The following is a 15,637-nucleotide window of genomic DNA, read 5'->3' on the forward strand; positions in this document are numbered from 1 at the left end:
TGATTTGGAGAGAGCAAACAGATTATACTAGCAATTGTTACTCTGCATGTGCCTTCCAGTTGGGAAAGGTGTTGTCAAGGAAAAACGTGGACTTGTGCATTATCCAAACATTTCCACAGCATATACTCCATACCCACGAGAAGGACTGCGTTCCTGATGCATCAGAATCATTCTCACTGAGTCAGACGAGAAGAGGGACTAACTTCGTCCTACATCAATGTCACAGAACCCAAAAATTTTCTTCCATCCTCCTCTTCTGAACACACCTTCTAACACAAGGTGACTGAATACTTGTCAGATTTGGAACATACAAGAAGTAAGCAAGAGCTGTTTGCATCCAGACACAGCAGTGGAACTCCTGGCAGGGATGTTAGGGTTTCCATGTTCGCGGACCGCAAAAGGATCTTGTCCATCTTTTCATGAAGTGTATCTTGTAGCCTGGAAGCACACATCGATAGTGTGATGGAGCCTTCAACATGTTTCACGATCAGATGAGTGGAGACTGTTTCATGATTCATCGAAGAGAGTCTTAAAGTGGTTTTGCTGCATTAATGGCAATGTTGCCACAATTCAGTTGTCATGCAGTCCATATGAAGGAAACCTATGACAAATGAAAAACTTTGAGTGCATAACTGATGACCAATCAGTGCAGGCTTTGTGGCGATTTGAAGTTGTTGCTCTCTTGCTTGGACTGCAGTTGGATACACAAGTACTTCTGTTTTCTCTGCAAATGGATAGTGTGCAAGAGATTCCCAATACATCAAGAAAAGATTGCCATCGTGACAGTCATTGGAGCTGATAAAAGTGTTCAGCATCCACCATTGTGAACAGGGAAGATTTTGTTAACTACCCTTACACATCAAGCTGGGTCTAATGAAGAAACTTGTTCAAGCTTGACAAAACCAAGTCACTTTCAAGTACCTCCATGCGAAAATTTTCCAAGGTTAAGAATAAGATAAGGAATGGTCTTGTTGTCCTCAGATTCGTGAACTTCTTGAGATGATGCATTTGACCATGCCTGCGTGCAAGAGAAACGCATGAAAGCCTTCATTAGTGCAATCAATTTTCTCAGAAACAACAGGCAGACAACTACAGGTTTTGGGTTGGGAAACCTCCTCAAGATACAAAAGCCTTGCTTTGCAACATGTCACTAAATACTTTTTTGCCTTCTCTAGATTTTTTTCCCACGACTGCGGAGCTGGACGACAAGACACGAGAGATTTCACCAGGAATTGAACAATGGAGAAACGCATCAGACAAAAGGAGCCATCAATGCTTGCAGACTTTGCTGGACAGTGAAGAGATGCTCCATTTAATGAATACAAGAAACAAGCCAAGAAGCGCCAAGAGACATGAATAGACTAAAACTGTGTACATAATAGGTTTTTTGCTTGTTTCATAATAATAATTTATTTATATAATCCTTGCTGTTTATTTTTAAAGTTAATAAACAGGAAGGTGAATATTATCTGTAAAGCAACCATAAACACATGAAAAGACTAGGTTTATTACAATTTATTATTAAAATCTACTATCTACACAAGTATCATAGCATAAAATTAAAAACTTAAATATCTGAGCTAAGATAAAGGAGGTGTCTTTGTTGGTCCTCAGATTCGTGAACTTCTTCGAAGATGATGCATTTGACCATGCACTGCGTGGCAAGGAAAAGACGGCATGGAAAGCCTTCCAGTTAGTGGCAATAAATTTTCTCGAAACAACAAGGCAGACAACTACAGGTTGTTGGGAAAACCTCCTCAAGGCATACAAAAGCCTTGGTTGCAACATGTCACTAAAGATACATTTTTTGCACTCTCATCTAGATTTTTTTCCACGAACTGCGGAGCAGTGAGCGACGAGCACGAGCGAGCGATTCACCAGGACATTGCAACAATGGAGAAACGCTATCAGGGCAAATGGAGCCCATCAATGCTTGCAGACTTTAGAAACAGTAGCCAATCAGTTGTTTTAATTGTCATATTTGAATTCAGCACATCAAAATACATAATAAATACCACATTTTATCTCTGAAGCAGACGACTTCTCAAAAATTGTAGACCAGTGATATAGGAAATGTGTACACTTCTGCAAATTCTTAAAAAAAATTTATAGGGGTCAGATTCCTGACCCCAGTTCTTACCTCTTTGTACTACTTGAGTGCAAATAGCTGCAGCTAGCCAGGTGAAAATTGGCTCTGGGCTGTTATACCAGCCTTCCCTGTCCCTGCCAGAATGGATGTGCTATAAAGTAGAAGGGACATAAAGGGCAGAGCAGAATTCTCTGTGTAAGGACCTGGGGGACGAGAACACAGGTCTACAGACCTGGGACAGTTGACTTTCCCACATCACTTCCAGGAGGCTATGTCAAGCTAACTTCAAAGAGCATTGTAGCAATTTGGTACTATGGGATGTCCCACCCAAAGGGGCCTTAACAATAGCACTCTTCTGATGGGCTAGTGCTCACTGTTTAACCTTACAGGGTGCCCTCGGAAATTGTCTGGGTAACAACACAGATTTCTGGCTTTCTGTGACTCTAGGCCTCATCTTGCTTTTTGATCTCTAGTCTCGGACCCTAAGTCTTGCCTACTGATCCCAGCCTAGTGCTGACCCTGGCTGTCACCTATTGACCCTGGCTCTAGTGATTACTCTTATTTCTGCTTGCTGACTGCTGCCTTGTGCCTGTCCTTGACTTATGGACACCAGCCCAACTGTGATTGCTAGGCCAGATGGTTAGTTCCCTTATACCCTATAGAAATTCTCAGCTGGCATATGGTCCCCAGGCATCCCTATCTTATGTTACGGCTGGGGCTGAGTCCTTAGAAGCTAGAAAATCAGGGAGCCATAACTGGATCTCTGACACACTCAGCACCGGGGGAGGGATATCTCAGTGCAGGAGAGAATCTGGCTCATTTAGTTATCTAAGGCAACTGGCAAGTTTTTTACGGGTAACCACTGGGTTAATACTGAGTTCCTATTCTGACCTTTGTGGGCAGGTATTTCCTATACAGTGCTGAACAGCATGAGCTGGATTGGTAATATAGCGGGAAAGGGATGAGATGGAGTTACTGAGCTCATTTTGCATCATACCTCAGTTAGGACTGTCGCTGCGGTTATTGCTAGTGAAAACCCAGCCTTTTAACCAGCAGCTTTTGCCTCCTCAAACATCTATGAAAGTGTAAATGATTCTAACATAGTCAAAACAAATACAAAAATCTTGGGAAGAGGAAACGATATTTGTCCCTTTTGAGCGGTTCTTTTCCACACATTTTCTGTTTCAGGTCTCATCTTTCCTTTTCATGTATGGATGTATCTAATTGTTTCCTGACTCTATTGAAGCACCTGGCTTCACTGCTGCTATTGATGGCTCATTTCATGGTTGTAGGACTGTATTTGTCTGAAGCAGTTTCATTAAAATATCTGCATTACAATTATCCTAGAATCCTAATTTTGGTTCACAATGGCCTTTAAAGTTTGTAAGAAGTGAAAGGTCATTCTTCTTAGGTTTTATTATTCATCTCTTCCAATCATTTAAAAATAAGCAATATAAGTCACTGCAGGGTTTTCCCTGTTTTTCATTAATAACAATGTAAGCCTAATTTCCTCCAGTTAATTTTTCATAACTTGAATCTTTAGTGCTTATTATTTTTTTAAAGCAATTATATCTGTCTACAGGGAGAACAGGCTTAATAAAACATCATGTATTGTACTCCCAAAGGGGTTCATTGGGAACATCAACTATTTGACTATTTGCAGCATTTTCTAGTCATTTAAGTAGCATTTTCTTTTGTTCCTCTGCTGGTCCTTATCTCTAGGAGATGGTTCAGCTATAAACCCCAAGTGGAGGGAGAAAGCTTCTGTGAAAGATGGGGCTTAGACCACACCCCTTGTCCTATGTATTTCCTACTGGCTACTTTAGGTGGCTCTCCGCTCAGTATACTGACTTTTGTGAGTTCCAGTCAGAGGTGCCTAATGTTCCTGTGCTTTATATAGGGAGCCTGGGTGCCTAACTCAGGGCTCTGGATTCTGCTAGGCAGTAAGGCACCTAAACGTTAAATGGTGAACTACTGGGTCTATATCCCTTTGTGGGTCTAGCCAAAAGTACCTGGGAAACTTGGGTTCCTAAGTCAGTTAGGCACTTTTGAAAATGTTATCCATGGTTCTAGAGAAACATGGAAGTTTCTGAAAGATTCAGATTTCCTTGACACCTCTCACTGGTTTCTGGCCTGGGTATGCTATTGGGATTGCTCTTGTCTTGTTGACTGTCCTTTCCAATCCTGCAGTCCCCTGCTTCATTTACTACACCCCTTCCAACTCTGCAACAAATGAAGCAGTGGTCCTCAGTGGTTTCCCCAGGAATTGAAATTAGGGGGGGTGTTCACATTTACAGGGGGGGTGTCAGGGCCAATGAGATAAATAAAAGAGATATGAATAAAGTAAATGTTTTGTTAGGATTATGCAAATTTAACATAAGAATAATGCAAGTTACACCAAACACATAACAGGTCTAGAATTCAAAAATATAGCATTTAAAAGAAAAGTATTTAATTTAAAATTGACTTTGAAAGTAAGCCATCATGGAGTAAGAGGAAGTCTCTCATGGATCGAGTAACTGGTTAAGATGGAACAAAGGGTAGGAATAAATGATCAGTTGTCAGAATGGAGAGAGATAAATAGTGGTATCCGAGAGGTTGGTACTGGGACTATATACTGTTCAACATATTCAAAATGATCTGGAAAATGGTAAACAGTGAGGTGGCAAATTTGCAGATGATACAAAACTATTCAAGATAGTTAATCCAGGCAGACTGCAAAGAATTCAAAGGGTCTCATAAAACTGGATGACTGGGCACAAAAATGGCAGATGAAATTTTAATGTTGCATAAATGCAAAGTAATGCATATTGGAAACAATCTCAACTATACATACAAATGATGGCACCTGAATTAGCTGTTAACACTCATGAAAGATCTTGGAGTCATTGTGGATAGTTCTCTGAAAACAACCGTCAATGTGCAGCAGCAGCCACAAAAGCAAAAATGTTGGGAATCATTAAGAAAGGATAGATAAGACAGAAAATAAATCATATGCCTCTATATAAATCCATGGTACGTGTACACCTTGATAGTGTGTGCAGATCTGGTCACCCATCCTAAAAAAATATATATGGAATTGGAAAAGTACAAGATGGGCAACTAAAAAATCAGGGGTATGAAGCAGGAGGAGAGATAAATGACTGGGAATTTTCGCTTAGAAAAGAGATGACTAATGGGAATATGAAGAGTCTATAAATCTTGACTGGTGCAAAGAAAGTGAATGAGGAAATTTATTTAATCTTCACATAACACAAGACTAGCAGTCACCCAATGAAATTAATAGGCAGCAGGTTTTAAAAACAAAAGGAAGTACTTCTTCACATCAATAGAAAGTCAACCCAGGGAACTCTTTGCCAGCGGATGCTGTGAAGACCAAACTATAACAGGATTAGAAAAAGAACTAGATAATTCCTGGAGAACAGGTCCTTCTGTGGCTATGAGCCAGGATGAGGAGGGATGCCCAGTACATGCTCTGAATGTCCTAGCCTGTTTTTGCCAGAAGCTGGGAATGGGCAAACAGAGGATGGTCACTTGATTTACCTGTTCTGTTCTTCCCTCTGAAGCACCTCGCCTTGTAACTGTGTAAGACAGGGTATGGGCTATATGGACCATTGGTCTGACCCAGTTATGACCAATTCTTATGTAAAATTAATAATAATAAAATGTTAGTACAGAAACTCCAACATAATGACCTCCAAGATAACACAATGTGATGAGATAACAACCTTGGCAATATGCATTTAAAGATCTTGGCCTACTAGGAAACATTTATTTAAATTCCTTCCCAGTCACAAATCTAGCATTCTGGAGCAAAGTGACTAAAATATAGTCAACAAACAAATGTTATTTAACATGCCCCTCACTTTTCCCTCCACTGCACTCCACTCACCGGTGCTGTCCTTGGTCAGTGGAGACTCAGAGTTCCAAAGGTGCTTTCACGTGAGTTCACCTGCCAGGTGGGGGACAAGAAGGCACTTGCTTGTTCCTCCAGCTGCTCGACTGTTTGCTCTGGCCACGTCTGTTCGTTGTGCCACCGTTCACTCTACACTCTGTTTGCCAATGCCCCTGCGCAGTCATCTTCGGCTGCCACTGCACTGTGACCTCTGTGAGTTGGTCTCTTGAGGTTCCACCAGCTCTCAGTGATTTCAGCTGAGCTCTCAGTGTGGGAACCTCGCTCCTGCTAGTGCAGTCTGGGCTGTCTCTTACACAAAAACACTGTACACAGGAACCGTTCCCTCAACAGACTAAGCACTTAGACCTGAGTGTCAGTGATTTCAGTGCAGTGGTCACTTAACGAACAAAAGATTCTATGGAGCCTATCAGCTCTGTCTTTAAACAGGGAGAGGGACAGGTCCCCACCCTCTCTCTGATGCCTTCAATCATCACAGGTTAAGTACAGTCTACTGCCTTTACTCATACAATAGAACAACATTTCATCCCCCATTCCCCAACATTCAAGTGGTTTGTAACGCCAACCCAATCTATCATTGGAAACACAGCTCTGTTTGCTGAGATATAGGTAGATTAGGTTTGAATGTAAATATTATCTGGCCCTGAAGCCTTTCCCAAACCCCCGCTCATCACTAGCTGTCAGGAGAGAGCTCATTTAGACTTTGCTTACAAATCATCATTTTGAAATTATTGGTTGGACCAACATACCGAATGAATGCACCGACATCATAAAAAACAGCTGTATAAGGAAGCAAGGAAGCTAGTCTATGTTCATACTTTTAAAATCTATTATACTTTTTCAGATACACATAGTTTATCATACACTCTATAAGCTGTTAAAGTGTGTATTAATGTTTCAGTTTAAATTCAGATTTCCAAACAGTCACTGAATTGATATGTAACTAGCTCACAAAACTTGGGGGGGTGTTGGGGAAATTCAGGGGTGTGTGTACACCCCCCTGGGAGGGGTGTAGGGAAATCACTGGTGGTCCTACAGCCAACAGACATTTCTTCTATACAACCCTGATTCATTTATAGATCATATTCCATCCTGTGCACTGAATGGGGCTTGGATCCTGTGGAAGGAACAATATGTGTGCATGAAATTAAAGGCTGCATTATAATGCATACACATAAGGGCATCAAATTAAGGTTGTACAGTCAACCTTAATTTTGTCATTTCCTAACTTTTAAGTGCTTGACTTGGCAATCGTAATAATATTATTTTAACATCATTTTTTCTGTATAATTCCCTGGATTTTTATAAAAATGAATTGAAAAAATTAGAAATTCAGTCACATGGCATCATATTGATACCAACATGGTTCTTCAGGATTGGAATCTGTAAATTCACTGCCCAGACCTTGGTCACTTACGCTAACCTAGTAGCTAATAGCAATAATGGGTTGTGGACCAGAATTTGAGGAGACAAAACACAGTTTGGTAGTAGGTGTCACACATATTCACTGAAAGCAGTGAGGTGGTGAAATGCAGGAATCTTGGCTTTCATTCCAGGTTCTGGAAGGGAGAGTGCTCTAGTTGGTACAGACCCTGCTGCTCTTCTTCCATGCCCACAAGCCTGCTCTGGTTTTTTTTTTTCTCCCATTCCTACCTGCACATCTTTGCCCCAGTTTCTTTGCCCTGTCCACCCATTCTCAGTCTCCATTCCCAGGCAGTGAACAACTTATCAGATCTCAGTCTCCCCACACCCACCCTGCTACCTCTTTCACTTCCACTCTAGCTCGTGTCTCTTCTGCATTAAAGTCTGCATTCCGCTGCCTTGCTGCCTGGGAGCCAGCAGAGGGAGAATTCAGAGCACAGGAGAGAGACGATCCTTACTCTCCGTTCATGTACCCAGCACCTCAGAGGCCACTGGCAGCCAGGAGACGCTATCACAAGGAATGTTTTGCTCAGCCCCTGCAGCCCTGAGCTGGAGCATGGTTGGTACAGATATAATCTTCAGAGAATTTAGCTGCCAAACTCATACAAATCTCTACAGAACATGAATGAACAGACCCTTTTCAAAGTCCTGTCGCTTCTCCAATATGAAACACTTTTACCTGGGGATTTCTGGGGGATAATGACATCAGTCTTGCCGTTGATTTCTTAACTTTTTAAGTGATCACATGTCTGAATTCTAAAAGGATCCATCAAATCCTAATGAGCACTGAGTAGCATCTGAACCTATTCTTTGTCAACATATTGCAAGAATTGAGGTTAATCAATGCAGAGGCTGATTAATTCTAATGAATCTCTCCAGAGTTCTCAGTGATTCAGCGGAGCTCCATTTATTAAGCCAAAGAGATGGATTTGAGATGACTTTTCCATTTCACAAGCTTTATTAATTACCCCTAACAATTAACTAAAATCAAATTCAAAACATCAGGAGACTACCTCTAACTTAACATAGCCTTCCCACCATACTTAACTATAAACAATTAAAGCACAACGTCAAACAAAATATCAGAACAAGATTAAATTTCCAGATTAAGAACAAATAATTAAGTAAATGTCTCATAAATGAACAAATATATCAACTCTGCCAGTCTAATACCTGCTGCGGCGCACCTCCCCAGCCCCAGACCTGCCCTGGCTGGAGGACAGGCAGCCCTCCTTCAGCCCTGACCCAGCCCTGAACCTGCCATGGCCAGGGAGACAGGTGTCCCTTCCCCAGCATCAAACCAATGGAACTATGTTTGCACCACAGCTGGTGTATATGTCAATCTATTTTAAGGCAACTTCCAGAACACTGAGTAAGATTTCCAGAGGTAAGCAAAGCCCAAGATGAGTAGCAGAGATAAGCTCTTCATCACTGGACCCCTAGCTCTAAGAACCTACTCATATTCTCCTATTCACAAGGATTTTTACCTTTTCCACCTTAAGAAAAATGTGACATGTCATTTGATAGCTGCCAGCTAGTCTCCAGAAAGTCCATGACCTTAAAACTCATGGTTTCCCAGATTGAACTTGAATTGGCCCAATGCTCTAGTAATTATATAAATGCTCTGACAAAAGAGCCACAATTCTGCTTCTGTAGTTGGACTAGATCTGTTAAGAAATCATTTGTAGTTAGTATCTCTGATATAGACTTTCTGGCTTAAGGTCACTACAGTTTAGCGTTCAAATGCTATTTCAGCCGACCAGCAGTTAATATTTAGGTCATTCATGATAACAGATTTTTGGATGATCACTAGTAAGGTTAATTCATTTCTAAACCCACAAAGGCTTTCTAGGATTCTCTGTACCATTAGCCTTCTTTTTGAGCTTCCAGGAAGGAGGCAGATCATCTCACACTCCAGACCCACTTTGTGATAAGGTTGTTTCCTAATAAGACTTACACACACTGTACCACTACATGACATTTTCCACCATTTATGCTGGTAAACTTGTTTTCCTCAGAGTTCTATGTTACATCTTTTACACCTCATAGCATTTCACGTATTCTTTGACAGTAATTGCATATTGCCCAATTATTGTAGCATTGTTATTGTCTCAGTAATTCTAAATGTATTTTTATCCTTCACCTTTCATTTCTATCCATGAATATGGGAAAGCAGCAAAGAATCCTGTGGCACCTTATAGACTAACAGACGTTTTGGAGTATGAGCTTTCGTGCGTGAATACAAAAGCTCATGCTCCAAAACATCTGTTAGTCTATAAGGTGCCACAGGACTCTTTGCTGCTTTTACAGATCCAGACTAACACGGCTACCCCTCTGACACATGAATATGGGGTGGCAGAGTTGTCTAGAAGTTGCAGCTTTTGACAGAATCAGAGATCTGGGTTCACCACTGGATCACACTGTGGGCCTGATACTCACTCACACTGAGTAACACCTTACTTGAGAAATGGTCCATTGATTGTGTGACTTTGGACAAGTCACTTTGCCTTAGTTCTGATTCTGTACACCTCAATTTCCCTACATGTGAAAATTAGGATAACACCCTCCTCTCAAACCCACAGGGTTAGTTTACATGTTGATCTGAGGGTGTGACTCCTAGCTGGAGGAGACATACCTGTCCCTACTCTAATCAAGCTAGCATGCTAAAACTGTGTAACTGCAGTGGCGAGAGCTGCAGGAGGGACTGGACGCTCCAAGTATGTACCTGTCTGAGATGTTAGGCTTGTACTTGCGGTGGCTAGATTCTCCAGCCACTCGTGCTGCCATGGCTACACTTCTACTTTTAGCATGCTAGCTCAATCAGAACTAGGATGGGCTTGTCTCCTTGATGACTGAAGTCGGGCACCGATGTGAGAAAAAACTGAGCTGCCTTGGGACATATTGCTGGGATACTCATCCCAGCTTTAGTTTGGCCCATTTGATCAGCCTACTCTCCCACTGCACCCCCATCCACCTTCATGTTAATGTAATTGGTGGCAGTACTGGTACTCCACTGGGGAGTGGGGACAGTTGTGCAAGTGATTTTAGAAAGGTGGGCCAGAGTGGAGCAAGGCTGTAATGTTTCCTGTCAGGCCTTGGGGTCTGAGGGATGGATGGAGAGAGCACTCATGGGACCAGCCCAGATCATATCAGGTAGATATATTCAGAGCTTGAAATAGTCAATCAATTTTGGATGCTTTGAGAAAGATATTCCACTTTTCTAATGTAAATGTCACTCTCACTGGAATTTTGTGTACTAAGAGCCTCTAAGACTGTGTCTACACTAGAAGACTGAACTGGCATGGTAGAAGGATTAGAAATCACATTGTTTAGGCAGTTTTGCCCATGTCTACATTTACGTGGTATTAAACCATTCTAGATGTACTGCCCTCAGGGTGTCTCAGTTTCCCACAGGCTCTCAGAACAGTATTTTAAAAGTTCATCTGGTACAATGGTTTTCAAACAGCAGGTCATGACCCAGTATTGGGTCGTGGACTATAAGGAACTGGATCACTGTGGCTCTGGTCAACACCGCCAACTGGGCCGTTGAAAGTCTCATTGGCAGTGCTGCCCAGCGAAGGCAGGCTAGTCTCTACCTGTTCCAACATAGCACTGCGCTCTGGAAGTGGCTAGCAGCAGGTCCGGCTCCTCGGTGAGGTGCCAAGGGGCTCTGTGTGCTGCCCCTGCCCCAAGCACTGGCCAATGGGAGTTGGGGCTGCGGTGCCTGCAACCTGCTGCTGGCTGCTTCTGGGGTGAGTGTGGTCCATAGTGCCAGGGCAGCCAGGAAGCCTGCCTTAGCACTCCAGCTGAGCCACTGACCAGGAGCCACCTGAGGTAAACCTGTGCCACAACCCTGTGTCCCAATCCCCTGCCCCAGCCCTGAGCCCCCCAAGCCCATTCCTTCACCCAAGCGCCTCATCCCCAGCCCCACCCCAGAGCCTGCACTCCCATCCCAGAACCCTGACTCCCTCCTGCATTCCAACCCCCTGCCTCAGCCCAGAGCCCCCTCCCACACCCTGAACCCCTCATTCCCAGCCCCACCCTGCAGCCCTCACCCCCGCCTCCCAACCCTTTGCCCCAGCCCTGAACCCCTTCCACACCCCAAACCCCTCATCTGCAGCTCCTTTGGGTCACAGGCATCAACAATTTTCTTCAACTGGGTCGCCAGAAAAAAAGTTTGAAAACCACTGTTCTGGGAGACCAGGGAATTATGACAGAAGAGCTCAAACTTCATAAATGCCTGGAGGCAACGCCATTTCCAAATAATTTTCTCCAAATGGACGATGGGATGAAAGCTCAGCATTTGCTTTTTGCACAGCAGCAAAGGTTTCTGCCGGAACTTTAGAAAAGCTGTTGCAAGGTGAAACTACGATACTTCAAGGTGGAAAAGATCTATTAGATAATCTCCTCCACCCCCTGCTAGTACAAGTGCTCCTATACTTTTTTTTAGTGCTCTGCCCTGACTAATTTAAAATGTGTCAAGCTATGGGGCTTTTATTACATGCCTTTGGAGACTATTGTGCAGTTTAATAGAGCTCAGCATCCGGAAGCTTTCTCTAATATTCAGCCTCTTTCTCTTTCCTTAATCTCATCCCCTTACTCCTAGTTATACTTCCTCCCCCAGTTTAAGCCCTTTCAAACTGAATGTGAGAGCTGGGTCTGCAAGGTCACTGCAGATGGATTTCTTCAAATGGGAAGTAAGGCTTTGTGAAAGAGCACTCCCAGAAGGTTGTGAGAATAGTGCACTCTCATGAAAAAATGACCTTGCTGTGTGGCAATATTAAGTCTTCAGAAAATGACTGAGGCGTGTCACCATCAGTGTGTTGAATGAGAACACTAATAATACATAATAACAACTCAAACAAAATGACCATGACAGTGTGCTACAATGGAGGGAATGCACTCTGCAGCCAGAAGAGGAATGGAAATGTAACACTTCATATTAATGCTTCATAAAGTTGTGGAAGGTTTCAAGCAGAACAGCTAGTATTCTAAGAAACTGAATGTTCCAAGGCCAGCTAAGGTTGACTAGGTAAGTGCTGTTGCATGGACTGTTATGCAAGATGATACAAGCTTGGATTAATAACTAATGTCCTTGTTAAGATATGAAAACAAAATAATCTTCAAATGTTTCCAAAGAGGCTTCACGGGTTATATATATACATACGTATATACACACACACACGCATACATATACACATATACATACACTTGGACAATATTATATATTATATATTTATATACATATAAACATAAACAAATATATATATTAGCAGGTCATGAATTGACCAACACTAAACAGTTGTTGTTATGAGCAACATGAGAAATGTATTAGCATGCATGCTTTCAGGGAGCTACAGCCGAGCCCTAAGATACAACCACATTTGCTCCAATCCCTCAGACAGAGACAAACACCTACAAGATCTCTATCAAACATTCTTAAAACCATAATACCCTCCTGGGGAAGTGAGAAAACAAGACTGACAAAGCAGGACGGGTACCCAGAAGTCACCTACTAGAGGACAGGCCCAACAAGGAAAATAACAGAACACCACTGGCCATCACGTATAGCCCCCAGCTAAAACCTCTCCAGCACATCATCAACGATCTACAACCTATCCTGGAAATGATCCCTCATTCTCAGACCTTGGGAGACAGGCCAGTCCTCTTTTACAGACAGCTCCCCAACCTGAAGCAAATACTCACCAGCAACTACACACCATACGACAATAACACTAACCCACGGACCAATCCCTATAACAAACCCCATTGCCTACTCTGTCCCCATATCTACTCTAGCAACACCATCATAGGACCCAATCACACCAGTCACATCATCAGGGGCTCATTCACCTGCACATCTACCAATGTGATATTTGCCATCCAGCAAAGATAAGGAGGTGTTAGTACTATCATACAAAGCACTGGTGAGACCTCATCTGGAATACTGTGTGCAGTTCTGGTCTCCCATGTTTAAGAAGGATGAATTCAAACTGGAACAGGTTCAGAGACAGACTACGAGGATGATCCGAGGAATGGAAAACCTGTTTTAGGAAAGGAGACTCAAAGAGCTTGGCTTGTTTAGTCTAACCAACAGAAGGTTGAGGGGGGATATGATTGCTCTTTATAAATATATCAAATGGATAAATATTAGAGAGGAAGAGGAATTACTTAAGCTTAGTACCAATGTGGACACAAGAACAAATGGATATAAACTGGACACTAGGAAGTTTAGACTTGAAATTAGATGAAGGTTTCTAACCATTAGAGGAGTGAAGTTCTGGAACAGCCTTCCAAGGGGAGTAGTGGGGGCAAAAGACATATCTAGCTTTAAGACTAAGCTTGATAAGTTTATGGAGGGGATGGTATGATGGAATAGCCTAATTTTGGCAATTAATTTGGCCATTGATCTTGGATTATCAGCAGATAAGTATGGCCAGTGGTCTGTGACAGGATGGGATCTGAGTTACTACAGAGAATTCCTTCCTGGGTGCTGGCTGGTGAGTCTTGCCCACTTGCCCAGGGTTTAACTGATCGCCATATTTGGGGTCGGGAAGGAATTTTCCTCCAGGGCGAATTGGCAGAGGCCCTGGAGGTTTTTCACCTCCCTCTGCAGCATGGGGCTGGGTCACTTGCTGGAAGATTCTCTGCAGCTTGAGGTCTTCAAATCACAATCTGAGGACTTCAATAACTCAGACATAGGTTAGAGGGTTGTTATAGAAGTGGATGGGTGAGATTCTGTGGCCTGCATTGTGCAGGAAGTCAGATTAGATTATCATAATGGTCCCTTCTGACCTTAAAGTCTATGAGTCTATGTGCCAGCAATGCTCCTCTGCCATGTACATTGGCCAAACTGGACAGTCTCTACGTAAAAAGGATAAATGGACACAAATCGGACATCAGGAATGGTAACATACAGGAGAACACTTCATTCTCCCTGGACATTCAATAACAGATTTAAAAGTAGACATACTTCAACAAAAAAACACTTCAGAAACAGACTTCGAAGAAAAACTGCAGAGCTACAATTCATTTGCAAACTTAACACCATTAATTTGGGCTTGCATAGGGACTGAAAGTGGGTGGCTCACTACAAAAGCAATTTTCCCTCTCTTGGTATTAACACCTCATCAGTTATTGGGAGTGGACCACATCCACCATAACTGAATTGGCCTTCAGCACTGGTTCTCCCTTCTTTTCATGTGCCAGTATACATTTATGCCTCTATCTGCAATTTTCATTCCATGCAGCTGAAGAAGTGAAGTTTTTTTACCCACAAAAGCTTATGCCTAAATAAATCTGTTAGTCTTTAAGGTGCCACTGGACTCCTCGTTGTTTTTATGGTTTTTTATCATTCAATATAGATATACATTAATACCCTAATTCTAGAGCATATGAAATATGTTGCTAAATCTGTGTCTCAGGGAAATATGATAAGTTGCCCTATAGGAAAAGTAACCAATATACTTTCGGAGGTAAAGAGCAATTGACAGAAAGGATGACCACAGTGGCCTAGTTAGCTCCACCAGCAGGGTGGATGCCTTCTGCTGGCTGTTACCTGAAGTAGTATCCAAAACAGTATGTCTACCGAACAGTCATCCATGTTCAAAGGGTTTCTTTGGACTACTGGAAGTTAGCTGGAGGGAAACTGAAAACCTCTCAGCTAATGTGAGCCTTATTAAACACTGGATACAATGGCAAACTGTATGGAAGAGAACACTGCATAAGTGTATTCTAAGACATTATAATAAATAAATATCATTGATCATGTCTAAAAAGTTAAATGGGCCTTTTCTCCCCCAAATATCAAAAGCCTATGTATCTGTAAATAAATGGGCATAAGCCAATAGGAGAGCTTCACTTACACAGTAGGTGTTACCCTAAACCAGAAATGCCATTGAGTGTATTTTTCTTTATGTCGGACAATGCAATTGTAAGAAGTATCTAATTAAGCCAAGTTTTTAGAGTCTTAGAATAGGTATGATGTATTCTGCTTAACTCTTGTTACATTTAGTTACTTATGTTTTCTAACTTGAATAAAATTGCTCCTACCTTATTGAAGATCATTTGAAAATATTCACTGTTATCTTGGGACAAATTCTGAGATCTATTCTCTGGCAGAACAAAAACAGTACTTGTGATTGTGCTGAACTTGTACACAGACTGAGATCAGTAGTACTTGGCCAAAGGTGTTGCAAGTTAAAACTTAAGAG

This window comes from Chelonoidis abingdonii, chromosome 1 (genome assembly GCF_003597395.2).
Source record: "Chelonoidis abingdonii isolate Lonesome George chromosome 1, CheloAbing_2.0, whole genome shotgun sequence".
Taxonomy (NCBI): Eukaryota; Metazoa; Chordata; order Testudines; family Testudinidae; genus Chelonoidis; species Chelonoidis abingdonii.